The sequence below is a fragment of the Macaca mulatta genome, chromosome 20 (genome assembly GCF_049350105.2).
Source record: "Macaca mulatta isolate MMU2019108-1 chromosome 20, T2T-MMU8v2.0, whole genome shotgun sequence".
Classification (NCBI taxonomy): domain Eukaryota; kingdom Metazoa; phylum Chordata; class Mammalia; order Primates; family Cercopithecidae; genus Macaca; species Macaca mulatta.
The window spans coordinates 65,105,211-65,123,524 of record NC_133425.1 but is presented as its reverse complement, the minus strand read 5'-3'; the positions used below and the strand labels follow the sequence as shown (position 1 = coordinate 65,123,524).

The following is an 18,314-nucleotide window of genomic DNA, read 5'->3' as shown; positions in this document are numbered from 1 at the left end:
CAATTAGCAGTGAGATGAAGTGGAAAGGGCGCCAGGCCCAGGGGCTTCAAAGAGGAGGAGGTCAGGGAGATCCCAGACAAGAGAAGCAATCACAGAGCCCCCAAGGAGATGAGCACAATGGGAGAAGAAGGCCTTTCTAGTTCCCATGAAAGTGGTTACTGGACTCTAATGGCCGCAGGCAAGCTCATAGCCCACACAGCCCCCTCCCGGGGACAAACCCCTTTCTCTTCCTCTCAGGTGTGTAGGGGTCAGATCAGCTGGACACTATTCACAGATGATATTCTCCGCCCTCCTCATTCCCAGCCATCAGGCAAATGAATCTCAGGCCCTAGCCCATAGCAAATTCTTTCTTTTCTCTTGAGACAGAGTTTCGCTCTTGTCACCCAGGCTGGAGTGCAATGGTGCAATCTTGGCTCACTGCAACCTCCATCTCTCGGGTTCAAGCGATTCTCCTGCCTCAGCCTCCCAAGTAGCTGGGACTACAGGCACGTGTCACCACACCCAGCTAATTTTTATATTTTTATCAAAGATGAGGTTTCACCATGTGGGCCAGGCTGGTCTTGAACTCCTGACCTCAGATGATTCACCTGCTTTGGCCTCCCCAAGGTGTGGGATTACAGGCATGAAACACTGCACTCAGCCCCATAGCAAATTCTTGACAGCAAACATTTTTTTTCTTTTTTTCTTTTTTCTTTTTTTCTTTTTAAGACGGGGTCTCTGTCACTCAGGCTGAAATGCAGTGGCACAAACACAGCTCACTGGAGCCTTGACCTCCCAGACTCAAGCCATCCTCCCACCCCAGCCTCCTAAGTAGCTGGAACTACAGACATGCACTACCATACCTGGCTAATTTTTGTACTTTTTTTTTTGAGATGGAGTCTTGCTCTGTCACCCAGGCTGGAGTGCAGTGGCCGGATCTCAGCTCACTGCAAGCTCCGCCTCCCGGGTTTACACCATTCTCCTGCCTCAGCCTCCCGAGTAGCTGGGACTACAGGCGCCCACCACCTCGCCCGGCTAGTTTTTTTGTGTGTGTGTTTTTTAGTAGAGACGGGGTTTCACCGTGTTAGCCAGGATGGTCTCGATCTCCTGACCTCGTGATCCGCCCGTCTCGGCCTCCCAAAGTGCTGGGATTACAGGCTTGAGCCACCGCGCCCAGCCAATTTTTGTACTTTTTTGTAGATACTGGGTGTTGCTATGTTGCCAGGCTGGTCTCAAACTCTTGGTCTCAAGTGATCTGCCCGCCTCAGCTTCCCAAAGATCTGGGATTACAGGCATGAGCCACCGCACCTGGCCAACATTTTTTTAGTGCTTACCAAACACTGTCCCATGTGCTTTACAGACAGCAACTCATGGAATCCGCCCAATAATCTCCTATGAGCATAGTACTGTTATTATTCCCATTTGACAGATATGGAAATTGAGGCATAGAGGCATGCCCAAAGTCACTCACCTGGTAAAAAAGGAAGCCAGGATTTGAACCCAGGCGTCTGGCTTGAGTCTAGGCTCCTAACCACTTCCTTATGTTAGGTCTCCTAGCCCACTCTACCTGCTGCTTCTAAAACCCTATTGATGAAGAAATAAACACTCGTATTTTAAAAATCGTACATAGCCAGGCGCGGTGGCTCAAGCCTGTAATCCCAGCACTTTGGGAGGCCGAGATGGGTGGATCACGAGGTCAGGAGATCGAGACCATCCTGGCTAACACGGTGAAACCCCGTCTCTACTAAAAAATACAAAAAACTAGCTGGGCGAGGTGGCGGGCGCCTGTAGTCCCAGCTACACAGGAGACTGAGGCAGGAGAATGGCGTAAACCTGGGAGGCGGAGCTTGCAGTGAGCTGAGATCTGGCCACTGCACTCCAGCCTGGGCGACAGAGCGAGACTCCGTCTCAAAAAAAAAAAAAAAAAAAATCATACATAGACAGAAAGAGATGGATAAGGGGGGTCTGCACAGCACAGACTGATAGATGATAGGGAAAAAGGAGTGGGTCTCATCGTTACCTGGTGCACTTAATCTCATTCATTCACTCATCAATTCATCGTATGTAGAATTCAGGGGCTACTAGGTGTTAGAATGAGAAGATATCAGAAAACAGTTGAGTTGGTGACATGAAACCCAATCACACACACAGTGAAATAATTGGGGAAGGGGAGTGCAGGTCCAGTGCGCAGTGCTGGCAGGAGCCGCGGGGTGGGGTCTGGGAAGGAAGATCTGGCAGGAGGAAGGGAGAGGGCCAAGCTCCAGGGAGCTTTCCCTGGCCACCCCACCCCCACTGTAGGTTGGGGGCCCTTCCCCTGTCCTGCTTATCTGATCCACACTCCCATCCTTATGTTAGCATTTCCCACACTGAGTTGAAGTTTCCTATTCAATTCTCTGTTATTAACATCTGTATCTCCAGAGATAGGCATGGATTCAGTGTTTGTTGAGTGACCTTCTGGAATGAAGAAGTCTCTGAGGGGGGGGAAAAAAAAGCTCAGGTGTGCAAGAGGGGAAATGAGCAGACAGGCTCACCTGAGCAGGCGGCGCTGCAGTGGGTGCTTCTCAAACTCTAACATGCATAAGAAACTCATGAGGAGCTTGCAAAGAACTGCAAATCCTGATTCAGGCAATGCGGGGGTGAGGGCCTGACAGTCTTCATTTCCAGTGAGCTTGCTGGGGATGCCAACACTCCCGGTCCCCAGACCCCACTTTGAGTAGCGAGACCCTAGATGATCCCGACCTGTCTCCACCCACAAGAGAGGCTCATTCCACACTAGGAATCCCTCCCTCCCTCTGCCTCATCTTCCGGAAGTCACTCACACAGCCTCAGCCAGCCACTGCTCCCGTTTTTCCTCCTCCTTCCCAGGACCAGGTTTAAAGACAATTGGCCTCATCCCTGCTGTTCCCACAAAGTGTGTCCACTGGTCCTAAGGGAGGTTTGGTGAGGGAGCTCCTGTGGTCAGGGACGTCTCCCAGGACTCACAATCACAGATCACTTTAGCTCCAAGAAGTCTTGAAATGAGAAAGCTTTGTTTAGGAGCCGGGGCTAGTGGGAGGAGGAGGGGAAGAGATGGCTGAAGTGGGGAAGAGACTTAGTGGTCCTACTAATCCTCCTCAGTACCCTCCACCCATGCTACTCAAATCTAAGTGACACCCCAGGTTTGCTACGCAGTGGTGGCTTCCCTGTCATCCAGATGCCACCCTCAGATCTTCCCCATAAGGAAATTCCAGAGCCACCACTAGAAACAGGCAAGGTTTGTCTTTGTTTTGGGGGAGGTGGAGGAGGGGAGGCACCTTTTCTCCAGTCAGTGACACTCTGTTCATTGTAACTCTTCAGGACCCTGGTCCCCAATCTCCTTTGCCTCTCTTCCTCACAGGATCTGTATTAGTCTGTTCTCACACTGCTGAGAAAGCCATACCCAAGACTGGGTAATTATAAAGGAAAGAAGTTTAATTGACTCACAGTTCCACATGGCTAGGGAGGCCTCCCAATCATGGCGGAACGGGAAGGAAGAGCAAAGGGGCGTCTTACACGGCAGCAAGCAAAAGAGAGAATAACAACCAAGCGAAAGGGGAAACCCTTTATATAACCCTTAGATCCTGTGAGGCTTATTCACCAGAACTGCAGGGCAAAGAACAGCACAAGAAAGACCCACCCCGTGATTCAGTTACCTCCCACCAGGTCCCTCCCCATGACAGGTGGGAATTTCGGGAGCTACAATTCAAGATGAGATTCAGGTGGGGACACAGTCAAACCATATCAGATCTGATGTCTTTATCTGCACTGAATTGTAAATGATTGATAAGATGGAATTACATCACCTCTGAAGCCTTGTTATTCTTGGTTTGTTCCCCTCTTCCAACCCCAGATCTATTTTCTGCTCTTCTCTGACCCTGGGAGGCTGACCTTTGGGGACCTCCTCACCCTCTGGCTTCCTGTTGGGTTCAGTCAATAGGGGGCTCTGCCAGGAGATCTGAGGGCAAGAGGAGACCACCATTGAGATATTTCCCACCTGCTTCAGCCTGGATAGGGGGCAATGGGTATGTCTCCACAGCCTCCATCCCCCTCAAGGCGGCTCCTCCATAGCGCTGTTCTCCCGGGCGCCCTTGAACTCTTCTGCCCCTGGGTGCTAACAGCTTCCTGCTGTTGCAAGGCCAGGGATGCCTCACTGTCTCTGCAGATTCCTTTAGTCCCATCCATCTCACTGTAAATAGTTCTTTTACTAATTTTTATTATTTTTTCTTCCCCCCACCCATTTAAACCCGGTTGAGTTTTTGAGTGCGCCTTCTGTTTCCCACTGGAATCTGACCGATATAGGATGTTGCATTTTTATCAGGTACAGGGTCCAGATTTGGCTGAAAACAAAGAAATGAAGCTCTAATCATAGAATTTGGGGCTAAAGAGAGTCCAGAGAGAGAAGGTATTTTTAAAGGGGAAAGTGTGTGGGTGTTTCTCAGTGCCTCAGAATCCAACTACAGCAAGGGCTGGAAGTTAGTTTCTCACTAATTTTATTCTCTTCAGCCGCCATGTACTGAGACACTGCTGTGTTCCAGACACCATGCTTGGGATTGTGGGAACTGAGGAAGATCAAGACCAGGCCCCATGTCCCGGAACCTTGTGCTTGGGGACACACACGACCAGGGCAGGATGAATGCCCTGGCAAGGAATTGAATGTGACAGGCAGCCAAGCAGGGCAAAGCTGGCTGAGATAAGGGCCTAATCACAGTTCAGACAGAACAGTGGCTAAGCAGCAGACGGAGGCTATGTTCCAATGCTAGGGACCTGGGAGAACCCTGGGGCCCAGGAGGAGGTCCCACAGGTCTCTGGAGGACTGTGAGGTCGGCCTCTCAACACCCTCAGTGCAAAAACCAGGGCAAGCGCCTCTCTGTGACCCCCTCAGGGAAGCCTTCTCAGACACCCAGGCAGGTTGTTGTTTTTTGAGATGGAGTTTCACTCTGTTGCCAGACTGGAGTGCAGTGGCACGATCCTGGCTCACCGTAACCTCCGACTCCCTGGTTCAAGTGATTCTCCTGCCTCAGCCTCCCGAGTAGCGGTCATTACAGGCACGCGCCACCACACCCAGCTAATTTTTATATTTTTAGTACAGACGGGGTTTCACCATGTTGACCAGGATGGTCTCGATCTCATGACCTCGTGATCCGCCCACCTCAGCCTCCCAAAGTGCTGGGATTACAGGCGTGAGCCACCACGCCCAGCTGCCCAGGCAGTTGTATTTGCTCTTCCTCAACTCTTCCTGCATGTCTCCTTTCCTTGCACATTTCCTGCTGATCAAGGGCTTCCCGTGCACACACATCGTGCTGGGGCTTTGCGGCTTGAGCTTTCTTTTTTTTTTTTTTTTTTTTTTTTTTTGAGACGGAGTCTCGCTCTGTTGCCCAGGCTGGAGTGCAGTGGCGCGATCTCGGCTCACTGCAAGCTCCGCCTCCCGGGTTCACGCCATTCTCCTGCCTCAGCCTCCCGAGTAGCTGGGACTACAGGCGCCCACAACCGCGCCCGGCTAATTTTTTGTATTTTTAGTAGAGACGGGGTTTCACCGTGGTCTCGATCTCCTGACCTTGTGATGCGCCCGGCTAATTTTTTGTATTTTTAGTAGAGACGGGGTTTCACCGTGGTCTCGATCTCCTGACCTTGTGATCCGCCCGCCTCGGCCTCCCAAAGTGCTGGGATTACAGACGTGAGCCACCGCGCCCGGCCTGCGGCTTGAGCTTTCAATCCTTCCAACCACCTTTGGGGGAGGCCTCATGCATCCCATTTTATAGATAAGTAAACTGAGGTTCACGCCCAGCAACTTGTCCAAGATTTTATAGTCACTGAAAGAACCACAGTTTGAATCCAGACTGCCTTCCTCCAAAATGCACACTCTCAACCACTCTATTATTGCTTTTATTTCTAACTTGCAGGAATAGCAGCATCTACTACCAGCCAGGAGTGGTGCCGCGCACTTTGCAGTCAATCCTCACAGCGCCCCCATGAGGTAGATCCTAGGATTCTCCTCAGTTTCCAGAGGAAGAAACTGACCATCTGGAGGTGACTTCACTCCCGAAGGGCCCACAACCGGGTAGTGGTGGAGCCGGGGTTTGAACTCAGGAGACTCCCAGTTCATGCCACCAGCCACTACGTTCCTTGAGGGGAAGACCTAAGCTATTCTTTTTAAATAGACCTTCTTTTGTAGGACCTTTTAGATTTACAGAAAAATTGTGAAGGTAATACAGAGTTTCCATGTAACCCATTTCCAATTTCTACTATTAACATCATCTACTAATAGGATACATTTGTTATAATTAATGCACCAATATTGATATATCATTATTAACTGAAGTCCCTACTTTATTCACATTGCCTTAGTTTACCTAATGCCCTGTTTGTGTTCCAGGTCCCATCAGGATACTCTAGGACATCGTGTTGTCACATCTCTCTCTTTTTTTTTCCTTTTTTTGAGATGAAGTCTTGCTCTGTCCCCTAGACTGGAGTGCAGTGGAGCAATCTCGGCTCACTGCAACCTCTGCCTCTCAGGTTCAAGTGATTCTCCCTCCTCAGCCCCCCGAGTAGCTGGGATTACACACGCCCACCACCACACCTGGCTGATTTTTGTATTTTTAGTAGAGATGGGATTTTGCCATGTTGGCCAGGCTGGTCTCAAACTCCTGGCCTCAAGTGATCTGCCCACTTCGGCCTCACATTGTCACATATCTTTAGGTTCCTCTTGGCTGTGACAATTTATCACACTTTCCTTGTTTTCGATGACCTTGACAATGTTTTAAATTGTGGTAAAATACGTGTAACATGAAAATTAACCACTTTTAAGTGCACAGTTCAGTTGTGTTAAGTATATTTACATCATTGTGAGTCAGATCTCCAGAACTTTTGCATCTTGCAAAATAGAAACTCTATACCCATTAAACAATAAGTTCCCGTGACCCCTCCCCTAAGCTCCTGGTCACCACCATTCTACTTTATGTTTCTATGCATTTGACTACTTTAGATACCTCGTATAAATGAAATTATATAATATTTGTCTTTTTGTGACCAGGTTATTTCACCTTGCATAACATCTTCAAGTTTCATCCATGTCATGGCGTGTATCAGAATTTCTTTTCTTTTTAAGGCTGAATAACATTTCACTGAATGGATATATACCACATTTTGTTTATCTGTTCATTTGTGAATGGACACCAGGGTGACGTCTACCTTTTGGCCATTGTGGATCGTGCTGCTGTGGACATGGTTGTACCAACATCTCTTTGAGACCCTGATTTCATTTCTTTGGGGTGTATACTCAGAAATGGGATTGCTGGATCATATTGTATTTCTGTTTTTAATTTTTTGAGGAATCATCATACCGTTTTCCATAGTGGCTGCGCCATTGAACGTTCCCACGGACAATGCACAAGGGTTCCAATGTCTCCACACTCCTGTCAACACTTGCAGTTTTCTGGGGTTTTTTGATGGTAGCCATCTTAATGGGTACAACGTGGCATCTTGTGGTTTTGATTTGCATTTTCCCAGTGACTGGGGCGATGAGCGTCTTTATTGGCCATTTGTGTATCTTTCTGTCTTCACTGGGGAAATGTCTACTCAAGTCGTTTGTCTGTTTTTTAATCAGGTTGTTTAATTTTTGTTACTGAGTTGTAGAAGTTCCTTACATTTTCTAGATATGCACCCCTTATCAGACACAGTCTTATGTCACTTAATGATGGGGATATGTTCTGAGAAATGAGTCCTTATGCAATTTTGTCACTGTACAAACATCACAGAGTATACTTACACAAACCTAGATGGCATATATATTTTTATTTACATATATGTATTATGCAAAACCAGGTGTCCCAGCACCAGTACTGAATATCAGTCCTTTCCCTTACTGGACCTGCAATGCCAATATTAAGTACCATATATCAGGTTTCTTTTTTTTCTTGAGATGGAGTTTCGCTCTAGTCGCCCAGGCTGGAGTGCAGTGGTGCAGTCTTGGTTCACTGCAACCTCCGCCTCTGGGTTCAGGTGATTCTCCTGCCTCAGCCTCCCAACTAGCTGGGATTACAGGTGCCCACCACCACGCCTGACTTTTTTTTTTTTTTTTTTAAGTAGAGACAGGGTTTCACCATGTTGTCCAGGCTGGTCTTGAACTCCAGGCCTCAGGTGATCCACCAACCTCAGCCTCCCAAAGTGCTGTAGCTGGGACTACAGGCATGTGCCACCAGGTCTGGCTAATTTTTTTTTTTTTTTTTTTTTTTTGTATTTTTAGTAGAGATGGAGTTTCACCATGCTGGCCAGGCTGGTCTTGAACTCCTGACCTCATGATCTGCCTGCCTTGGCCTCCCAAAGTGCTGAGATTACAGGTGTGAGCTACCGTGCCCAGCTGAAAGTATATTTCTAAAAAATATTCAGTTAACTCAGAAGTTATAATCTCAAGGGACCACCATTTTTTATTCAGTCATGAACTGAAACATTTTTGTATTGCCATGACTGTATGATTTGCAAATATTTTCTCACATTCCAAAGGTTGCCTTTTCACATTATTAACTGTGTCCTCTGATGCACAACCACCTTGACAGGTTTGAGGAGTACTTCTCAGGTACGTCATAGGCCCCTCTATTTGAACTGGTCTGATTGTTTTCTCACCATTAGACCGAGAGTAGGGTTTGGGGGAGGAAGACCACAGAGGTCAATCGCCGTTTCATCCCTTCATATCAAGGGTACATACAATCCACATGATCTGTGACCTTGATGTTGACCTTGATCGCCTGGCCGAGGTCGAGTCAGGTTTCCCCACTTTAAAGTTACTCTTTCTACCCGCCCCTCCCCCCACCCTTTTCCATATATGTTTCTCTTTGGAAGGAAGTTGCAGCCTTGGTGGTTTCTCTAGACCAAACACACCCTTATGCACAGTCCCTTTTTTTTTTTTTTTTTTGAGACGGAGTCTCGCTCTGCTGCCCAGGCTGGAGTGCAATGGCCGGATCTCAGCTCACTGCAAGCTCCGCCTCCCGGGTTCACGCCATTCTCCTGCCTCAGCCTCCCGAGTAGCTGGGACTACAGGCGCCCGCCACCTCGCCCGGCTAGTTTTTGTATTTTTTTAGTAGAGACGGGGTTTCACCGTGTTAGCCAGGATGGGCACAGTCCCTTTTTTAAACTCTTCTCGAATTACCTGCTGGGACCCTGGCTATGATATAAACAGATAACACATTTCATGAAAGTCTTTTTGTGGACATATACTTTTCTCTTGGATAAATATCTTAATTTTTTTTTTTTTTTTTTTTTTTTTTTTTTTTTTTTTAGACACAGACTCTCTCTCTGTCACCATGCTGGAGTACAGTGACACAATCATAGCTCACTGCAGCCTCCAACTCCTGGGCTCAAGCAATCCTCCTGCCTCGGCCTTCCAAAGTGCTGGGATTATAGGCACGACCCCTCATACCCAGTAGATATTCTGCCCAGCCTAAATACCAGTGCTTAGCACCTTGTCATCACTCAAAACTTTTTTGAGGGAGCGTATATTCAGGGCACTTGACTCTAAGCCCCCAGGAAAAAATATAAAATAATAAAAACCCAAAATGTTTGATGAGACTAACTGAGTCACAGAACTAAGAGCTGTTAGGTCAATAAGCGTTTCATTGACTAGAGTACAGCAATTTCCAAAGTTAAACACGGGCCGGGAATGGTGGCTCACACCTGTAATCTCAGTGCTTTGGGAGGCCGAGGTGGGAGGATCACTTGAGCCCAGGAGGCTGCAGTGAGTCCTGATTGCAGCACTGCACTCCAGCCTGGGCAACAAAGCAAGACCCTGCCTCAAAAAATACAACTAAAAATAAAATACAAACTTGAGCATGTAAGCCAGTGGTAAATGCCGAAAAAAAAGAAAGGACATCTGAGGTAGACAGTGATTAAGTTGTGAATTTTGCAAAAGGACAGGCTTTGAAGGAGAGCCAATATGTGGGGACAACCAGTAGCAGGCTTCTTCCTGCAAGAGACAAAGACTTCTGGCCGGGCGCAGTGGCTCACACCTGTAATCCCAGCACTTTGGGAGCTGGATCACCTGAGGTCAGGAGTTCGAGACCATCCTGACCAATATGGTGAAACCCTGTCTCTACTAAAAATACAAAAAAATTAGCCAGGTGTGGTGGTGCGTGCCTGTAATCCCAACTACTTGGGAGGCTGAGACACGAGAACTGCTTGAACCTGGGAGGTGGAAATTGCAGTGAGCTGAAATTGCGCCACTACACTCCAGCCTGGGTGACAGAGTGAAACTCCGTCTCAAAAAAAAAAAAAAAGAGAGAAAGAGGCAGAGACTTCTCTCCCATGCTGGCTGGACAGGGAGAGTCCTGGAGGGTGTCCCTGCTAGTGCCACAGCTGAGAGCCCTGTGGGCAGGGAGTCCCAACTAGCGCAAAGATTATGGCCCTGGGTTTGTTGTAGTAAGATTTTTCATGATGTTTTGTATCTTGTTGAGGAGCATTAATACCGTTTGTTTTTCCCTCTTGAAATCCACTCCTGAGTTGCCACACCGAGAGAGTTTGTCCTGGCCAGGAGACAATCACACAGTATTTTCTCCTTGGCGCTGGAAGATGTTTGTGTGTTGTCAGAAACTGGGTTTTGGCCTCTCACTAGCCATGTGTGTCTTTGTCTCTAAAGTTCCTTCCAGCTCTGAAATATTACAACACAACAACTATACTTCTTTCTTCCTACATATTTTTTCTTATTACAAAAGTATATGTGTTCACCATAGAAAGTTAGAAAACATACATAAGGGTGCAGAAGAAAATATAAAATCACTCATAATTTTACCAACCGATGCTAATTCTTTCTTTCTTTCTTTTTTTTTTTTTTTTGGAGACAGAATCTCGCTCTGTCGCCCAGGCTGGAGTGCAGTGGCGCAATCTTGGCTTACTGCAACCTCCACCTCCCGGATTCAAGCCATTCTCCTGCCTCAGCCTTCCGAGTAGTTGGGACTACAGGCGTGCACCACCACGCCCAGCTAATTTTTGTATTTTTAGTAGAGACAGGATTTCACCATGTTGGCCAGGATGGTCTCAATCTCTTGACCTCGTGATCTGCCCGCCTCGGCCTCCCAAAGTGCTGGTATTACAGGCATGAGCCACCATGCCTGGCCACCCGGTGCTAATTCTTATTAATAGTCACTCAATTATTTAGCTGATATTTAATGAGTGCTTACCATGGACTGAGCAGTTTGAAATAGATCTTTCTAGGCTATTTACATTTTAGTGAAAGCATCCTACTTTGTAACCTTCTTTTCACTTATTTTTTTTATTTTTTATTTTTGAGACAGGGCCTTGCTATGTCCCCCAGGCTGGGATGCTATGGTGCAATCATGGGTTACTGCAATTTCCGCCTCCCCAGGCTCAAGCGATCCTCCCGCCTCAGCCCCCTGGGTAGCTGGGACCACAGGTGCTCACCACCATGCCTGGATAATTTTTTATATTTTTGAAGAGACAGGGTCTTATCATGTTGCCCAGGCTCATCTTGAACTCCTGAGCTCAAGCGATCTTTCTACCTGGGCCTCCCGAAGTGTTGGGATTACAGGTGTGAGCTGGCTGTAAACTGCCTTTCACTTAATAAACAGTATGAACGCATTCCCACGTTGGTAAATATTTTCCTACAAAGTTCCAGTTTTTTTGTGTTAATAAACACTTTCAGAGCTCGATTTTGAGCAAAGTCATAACCATTTCTTTTTTCCTTTAGAGTGGGGGTCTTGCTCTGTCACTCTGGCTGGAGTGCAGTGGTGCGGTCATAGCTCACAATAGCCTCAAACTCCTGGGCTCAAGCAATCCTCTCACCTCAGCACCCTGAGTAGCTGGGATTACAGGCACACACCACCGTGCCTGGCTGATTTTTGTATTTTTTGTAGAGACAGGGTCTATGTTGACCAGGCTAGTCTCAAACTCCTGGCCTCAAGCTATCCTCCCGCCTTGGCCTCCCAGATCACTGGGGTTAAAAATGTGAGCCATTGCACCTGGCTGCATTTCTTTAGGATAATTCCTAAATCTCCTAGGTTAATTAGTAATCACACAGTGAAGCTTTTGGGAGGCAGTGCCAAAATGGTTGTCTCCAGCTTTCTTTACATCCTTCCACTCACACATATACATAGAAAAGGCCTAAACTGGGCCAGGCGCCATGGCTCACGCCTGTAATCCCAGAACTTTGGGAGCCTAAGGAGGGCAGATCACGAGGTCAGGAGATCGAGATCATCCTGGCTAACATGGTGAAACCCCGTCTCTACTAAAAATACAAAAATTAGCCGGGCGTGGTGGTGGGCACCTGTAGTCCCAGCTACTCGGAAGGCTGAGGCAGGGCAATCGCTTGAACCCAGGAGGTGGAAGTTGCAGTGAGCCGAGATTGCGCCACTGCACTCCAGCCTGGGGGACAAGAGCAAGACTCCATCTCAAAATAAATAAATAAATAAATAAATAATAAAAATAAAAATAAAAATACTGAGGTGGGGAGATCACCTGAGGTCAGGAGTTCGAGACCAGCCTGGCCAACATGGCGAAATCCCATCTCTACTAAAAATACAAAAATTAGCCGGGGGTGGTGATGGACGCCTGTAATCCCAGCTCCTTAGGAGGGTGAGACAGGAGAATCACTTGAACCCAGGAAGTGGAGGTTGCAAAGAGCCAAGATCACACCATTGCACTCCAGTCTGGGTGACAAGAATGAAACTCTGTCTCAAAAAAATAAATACATAAAAATAAATACATAAAATAAAAATAAAAAATTCAGCTCTTCAGTTTCACTAACCACATTGCAAGTGTTCAATAAACATATGTAGCTAGTAGTTACTATAATTGACAGCACAGAAAACATTTCCATCATCACAGAAAGTTCTATCAGACAGCACTTGTCCAGAATAATGTTCAGTTGATGCTAATCATTATTAGTTTGAGTTGGACAGATTTGGAGTGATTTTCTTTATGTTGCATTTCTTGACTCCTTTATAATGAGTATTTATCAATAAATATATACATATGTGTGTGTGTGTGTGTGTGTGTGTGTATATATATATATATATAATGTTTAAAAGCCTTCCTCACAAAGGTTGTACTTTATACCCACTAGCCACCTGTAGATATGTTTAATTCTTCAGAACCTTTATGTCTGGTCATTGGGTTTGAATTCTAATTTTCTTCCTAGAGATACAGCACAATAGAGATGTATTAAAACTCTGCCAGGTGCAGTGGCTCACACCTATAATCTCAACATTTTGGGAGGCCAAGGCGGGAGGACCACTTGAGGCCAGGAGTTTGAGATCAACCTGGGCAACAGAACGAGACCCCCTTTCTAAAAAAAATTGAAAATTAGCTTGTGACTGTAGTTCCAGCAACTTGGGAGGCTGAGACAGGACAGTTGCTTGAGCCTAGGAGGTCAAGGCTACAGCCAGCTACAATCACACCACTGCACTGGGTAACAGAAAGACCCCCATGTCTAAAAAAAAAAAAAAAGAAAGAAAGAAACTCTACACAAATTTACTTACATTTGCACAAAGAAATTCCAGAAGGATACATCAGTAATTAGTAAATTAGTTACCTCCGGCAGGGGGAAGGAGTGTCTAGGCAAAAGACAACAAGAATGAACGGGAGATTTTGCATGTGAATGTATTGCCTATTTAAAAGGAGATTAAAAACAACAGTTGAAATATATCTTTTTTTTTTTGGAGATGGAGTCTCACTCTGTCACCCAGGCTGGAATGCAATGGCATGATCCCAGCTCACTGCAACCTCTGCCTGCCCATTTCAAGCGATTGTCTTGTCTCAGCCTCCCAAGCAGCTGGGACTACGGGCGTGCACCACCACACCCAGCTAATTTTTGCATTTTTAGTAGAGATGGGATTTCACCATGTTGGCCAGGCTGTTCTTGAACTCCTGGCCTCATGTGATCCACCCGTCTCAGGTTCCCAAAGTGTTGGAATTACAGGCGTGAGCTGGTGTGCCTGGCCATATCACATATTTTAAATTACATAAATAGTATACAGTTGTTAATTAAATTATTTTAACAGTTGTTTTTAGCAGTTTTTTATTTTTTAATAAAAAAATAAAAACTAAAGGTAGACAGTGACATTCCTTTCCCTAAAGGTTATTATTGACAGGCTTTCGAGAACCCTTCCAGACTTGGTCTGTTACAGACAATCACACGTAATAACTTTATGATGTAAGCGGGTTCGTAGATATCTGTGCTGGGCACTGTGATTTTTGCCAATAGCACCATCTCTTAGATATTTGACCATGTCTGTGTGCATTTGTTCTTTTAGAAATCACCAGAATCCTGCCTCTCTTCCTGTTGATGAAGGCTGGACAAGGAGGGCCTTTTTCTCTCACACTGCAGGCGGTCCTTGACGCCACCTCCACGTCTCTTTTGAAACCCCTGTGTCGGCCGGGCGCGGTGGCTCAAGCCTGTAATCCCAGCACTTTGGGAGGCCGAGGCGGGCGGATCACAAGGTCAGGAGATCGAGACCACAGTGAAACCCCGTCTCTACTAAAAATACAAAAAAATTAGCCGGGCGCGGTGGCGGGCGCCTGTAGTCCCAGCTACTCAGGAGGCTGAGGCAGGAGAATGGCGGGAACCCGGGAGGCGGAGCTTGCAGTGAGCCGAGATCGCGCCACTGCACTCCAGCCTGGGCAACAGCGTGAGACTCCGTCTCAAAAAAAAAAAAAAAAAAAAGAAACCCCTGTGTCAGGCTGTTTCCAGGTGACGGCGGAGCTGGCGTCAGTGGGTCTAGTCGATCCACCCATGTTGCCAGCCAGGTGTGGGGGCGGGGTTGCCTCACTGACCTGGCAGGGGCTGTTCCTCCTGGCCCTCCTCCTGCCTCCGGTATCTCCTTGCTTGCATCTTTCCAAGGCGTGGGGGTGACCTGAGAAAGGCGCGCACCTACAGGTTGTCAGAAGGAGTCACCTACAGGTTCCTCTCTCCTCCAGGCAGCCAGTAAAAACAAATTATTGTTGTTTTTGTTTTTTCCTTTTTTGTGGAGAATGGGGTCTTGCTATGTTGTTCAAGCTAGTTTCACACTCAATCCTCCCTCCCTGGCCTCCTAAGTGCTGGGATTATAGGCGGGAGCCACGGCATCTGGCATAACAACACTTTTACTTACTCCTCTCCTTTGCCCTCCAAACTCTCTTCCAGCCTGACCTTGCTGGATGCATTCCTAAACCGTCCTTAACTCCCCTGCATTTCTGTGATGGGTTTGCCACGTTGACCTTGGAGGCCCACTCTCCACTCCTTTGCTAGGTGCATCATTGCTCATGCCTTCCACAGGCAGGGGAGCAGAGTGAGTGAGGTGCACTTCCAGAGCCTGCATGGATCTGGGGTGGGCAGGGGAGGGAGGCAGGGACACAGGTGCTGAGTCAGCTTCAGATGTCTCTGATGCTCTTGAAATTCACCACCCAGCACCTGGATCAAATGGAGACCCTCCAGTTCAGAACTTTGTGCAGGAAGGTAGTGGGCCTGTCCCCTCACGGAGGCCCAGTAACTGGCTGAGCTTCAACATTTGTGCTCCTGGGCCCACTGGACCAGAATATAGAAATCCTTAGAGACAGAAAGACATCAGTGATCGTCAGGGGCCCGGGTTGGGGAATGAGGAGTGACTGTTAATGGATACAGTACAGAGTTCCTTTTTGAAGTTATGAAAATATCCTGGAATCAGTGGAATTAGATGGTATCTCTGTGAATACACTAAAAACCACTGAATTGTAAACTTTAAAAGGGTGAAATTTGTGGAATGTGAATTGTTTCTCAGTAAAAAAATGTAGAGGGCTGTCCACGTATTGAGATCTAATTTATATGCGATAAAATCCACCCACTTAAATGTAGAGTTCGATGGTTTTTAAAACATATACCCAGGCCACCACCACCCCAATCAAAATATGAAACCTCTCTGTTATTCCAAAAAGTTCCCCTATGCCCCTTCAGCCTTTTCTTTTCACTCCCATGGCCTGAAAAAGTCAGTGGACCCCCAAACCAAGGAGTAGCTAAAACCCCCAGAGCCTAGAGATGATTAAGGTCTCCTCAATATGCTGAACTGGTCCCACCAGCCAGGGATGATGTGGAAAGAATCAGACCGATGTGGGTTTGGATCCCAGTTATCACTTGTTAGCTATGTGACCTTGGGCAATTTACTTAACCTCTCTGAACTTCAGTTTCCTCATCTCAAAAAAAGAAAGAAAAAAATAAATAAGTGAGGCTAATAATTTGCACTTCGTAGGGTTACTGTGAGATCAGATGAGATTGAGGTATGCAGTTGGCACTTAACACATGTCAGCTCTTCTTTTCTCCTCCTGCCTGCCAAGGAGGTTAACTTTCTGCAGGGACAAGATCAGCCAAGCCACCGTCTCTTAAGGAGGATTTTAATCGTTTTTGTTTTTCTGGAAGGGCAAGAATAGGAGACTGTGTCATGAGCAGAGACTCTAACTTTGGTGCTGCTAAAATGCATTAAGCTGCAGTTTCTATGGGGCCTTAACCACTGTGCATTTGCAACATATTATATTACAAAGAAAATTGTCTGCACCAGGTGTGTTCACCTGGAAAACAGTCCACTGTCTCTCTATCTGTAGTGCCGCCAAACAGGTTTGAGGCACCATGACCCCACTCACCTGGACCACTAATCAGCCTCTCACAGGTCCCCCGCTTCCATTTTTGCTCCCAAAATTATGCTCCTTTCCACAGACATCAGTTCTAAAAATGCAAATAGGGCCGGACACAGTGGCTCACACCTGTAATTCCAGCACTTTGGGAGGCCGAGGAGGGTGGATCGCCTGAGATTAGGAGTTCGAGACTAGCCTGGCCAACATGATGAAATCCCATCTCTACTAAAAATAAAATAGCCAGGCATGGTGGCACATGCCTGTAGTCCCAGCTACTCAGGAGGCTGAGGCAGGAGAATCACTTGAACCCGGGAAGCAGAGGTTGCAGTGAGCCAAGACCACACCAGTGCACTCCAGCCTGGGCAACAGAGCAAGACTCTGTCTCAAAAAAAATAAATAGATAAACAAAAATGCAAATAGTTTCCACTCTACATTCTCCATTGTTTTCCCATCACCCTTGCAATAAAATCCCAACTCCTTCCTATGGCAAGCAAAGCCCACCGTGACCTCGCTTCGCCTACCTCTCCCCTCTCATGTCTCATCTCCCCCACCTCACTCTACGCCGGCCACACATGTTCCTTCTGTTCCTCAAGCAAACCAGCTTGTTCCAGGCCCAGAACCTTTGCAGCAGCTCTTTACTCTGTCTGCAGCCCTCCTTCTCCAAACGAAGGTTTCAGCTCCAATCCTGCCTTCTTAGGGACATCTCTGATCATGTTCCTGCCACCATCACATCCATCATGTCACCTTATTTTATGTTCATTCTTGCACTTGTTGCTACCTAAAATCCTCTGGAACCATGTATGTGTTATTCACCAGGTAACCCCGGTTTCTAGAATTCTATCTGGCACATGGCAGGCACACAATATGTGTTTATTTAATCGAGCCCCTTTGACTCGTCATTGATGCCTGAGTCAATGACCTTCAGGATCAAGTCTGTCTTCGTATGAGAGCTTCTAACATGTAAGTGTCTAGACAGTCATTTTATTTTTGGTATTTTTGGCAAAGTGAGTTGCTTCTGGAAAACCAGACAACGCCTGTCTCCCTAGAGTCTCATCCAAAGCTGTGCCACCTCTTCTTTAATCTGCCAAGACTCGCACTGCCTGGCCCCTCCATCAGAAAGAGGCATGGATAAGACAAAGATTGTACAAATCTCACCGGAACATTCTACTGAAAAATAGGCATGCTACTGGATTGGACCCTTCAACCAGAGGCAGCCAGAGCTAGTAAGAGCTTGTGCTCCTCAGCGGGCTGGACACATGGGATTAATTCTGGCAGGAGCCAGGCAAGAAATGCTGGCCCCTGCAGAGTGCTAAAGAAGAGGAATTTTAAGATCTAGAGTGAACAGAAAGCTGGTGTGAGGGTGGGGATTAGGGGTGATGAAGAGAGCAGGAAGGACTTACTGCCTTAACCCAAGGGATCTTAATCTGCTAGGGTTGATATTAAATGTTTAATCTGGGGCCAGGCACAGTGGCTCTCACCTATAATCCCAGCACTTTGGGAGGCCGAGATGGGAAGATCACTTAAGACCACGAGTTAGAGACTAGCCTGGTCAACATAGTGAGACACCCATCTCTATTTAAAAAAAAAATTTTTTTTTGAGATGGAGTCTTGCTGTGTTGCCCAGGATTGCAATGGCACAATCTTGGCTCACTGCAACCTCTGCCTTCCAGGTTCAAATGATTCTCCTGCCTCAGCCTCCCGAGTAACTGGGATTACAAGCACCTGCCACCGCACCC

At 47.0% G+C, this 18,314-nt stretch overlaps 1 protein-coding gene and 1 long non-coding RNA gene across 3 annotated transcripts in view; one reads left to right on the top strand and one right to left on the bottom strand.

Moving 5' to 3' along the window:
* Positions 1-18,314, bottom strand: part of CYB5B (cytochrome b5 type B) — a 112,961-nt gene that overhangs the window by 35,188 nt on the left and 59,459 nt on the right. Inside the window, exons 4-5 of one of the 2 annotated variants that reach the window (XR_013410877.1) lie at positions 5,821-6,627; positions 5,319-5,413 (exon numbers count right to left, since the gene is read on the bottom strand). The exons of the other annotated variant lie outside the window; for it this stretch is intronic. The gene's annotated coding sequence lies outside the window, so the exon portion shown is untranslated. Of the gene's footprint in view, positions 1-5,318; positions 5,414-5,820; positions 6,628-18,314 lie in introns of those variants that run through there. 2 annotated transcript variants of the gene reach the window in all.
* Positions 670-4,502, top strand: LOC144337716 (uncharacterized). Its single transcript, XR_013411150.1, has 2 exons — positions 670-887; positions 1,924-4,502. It is a non-coding gene; the product is annotated as an uncharacterized LOC144337716 (long non-coding RNA).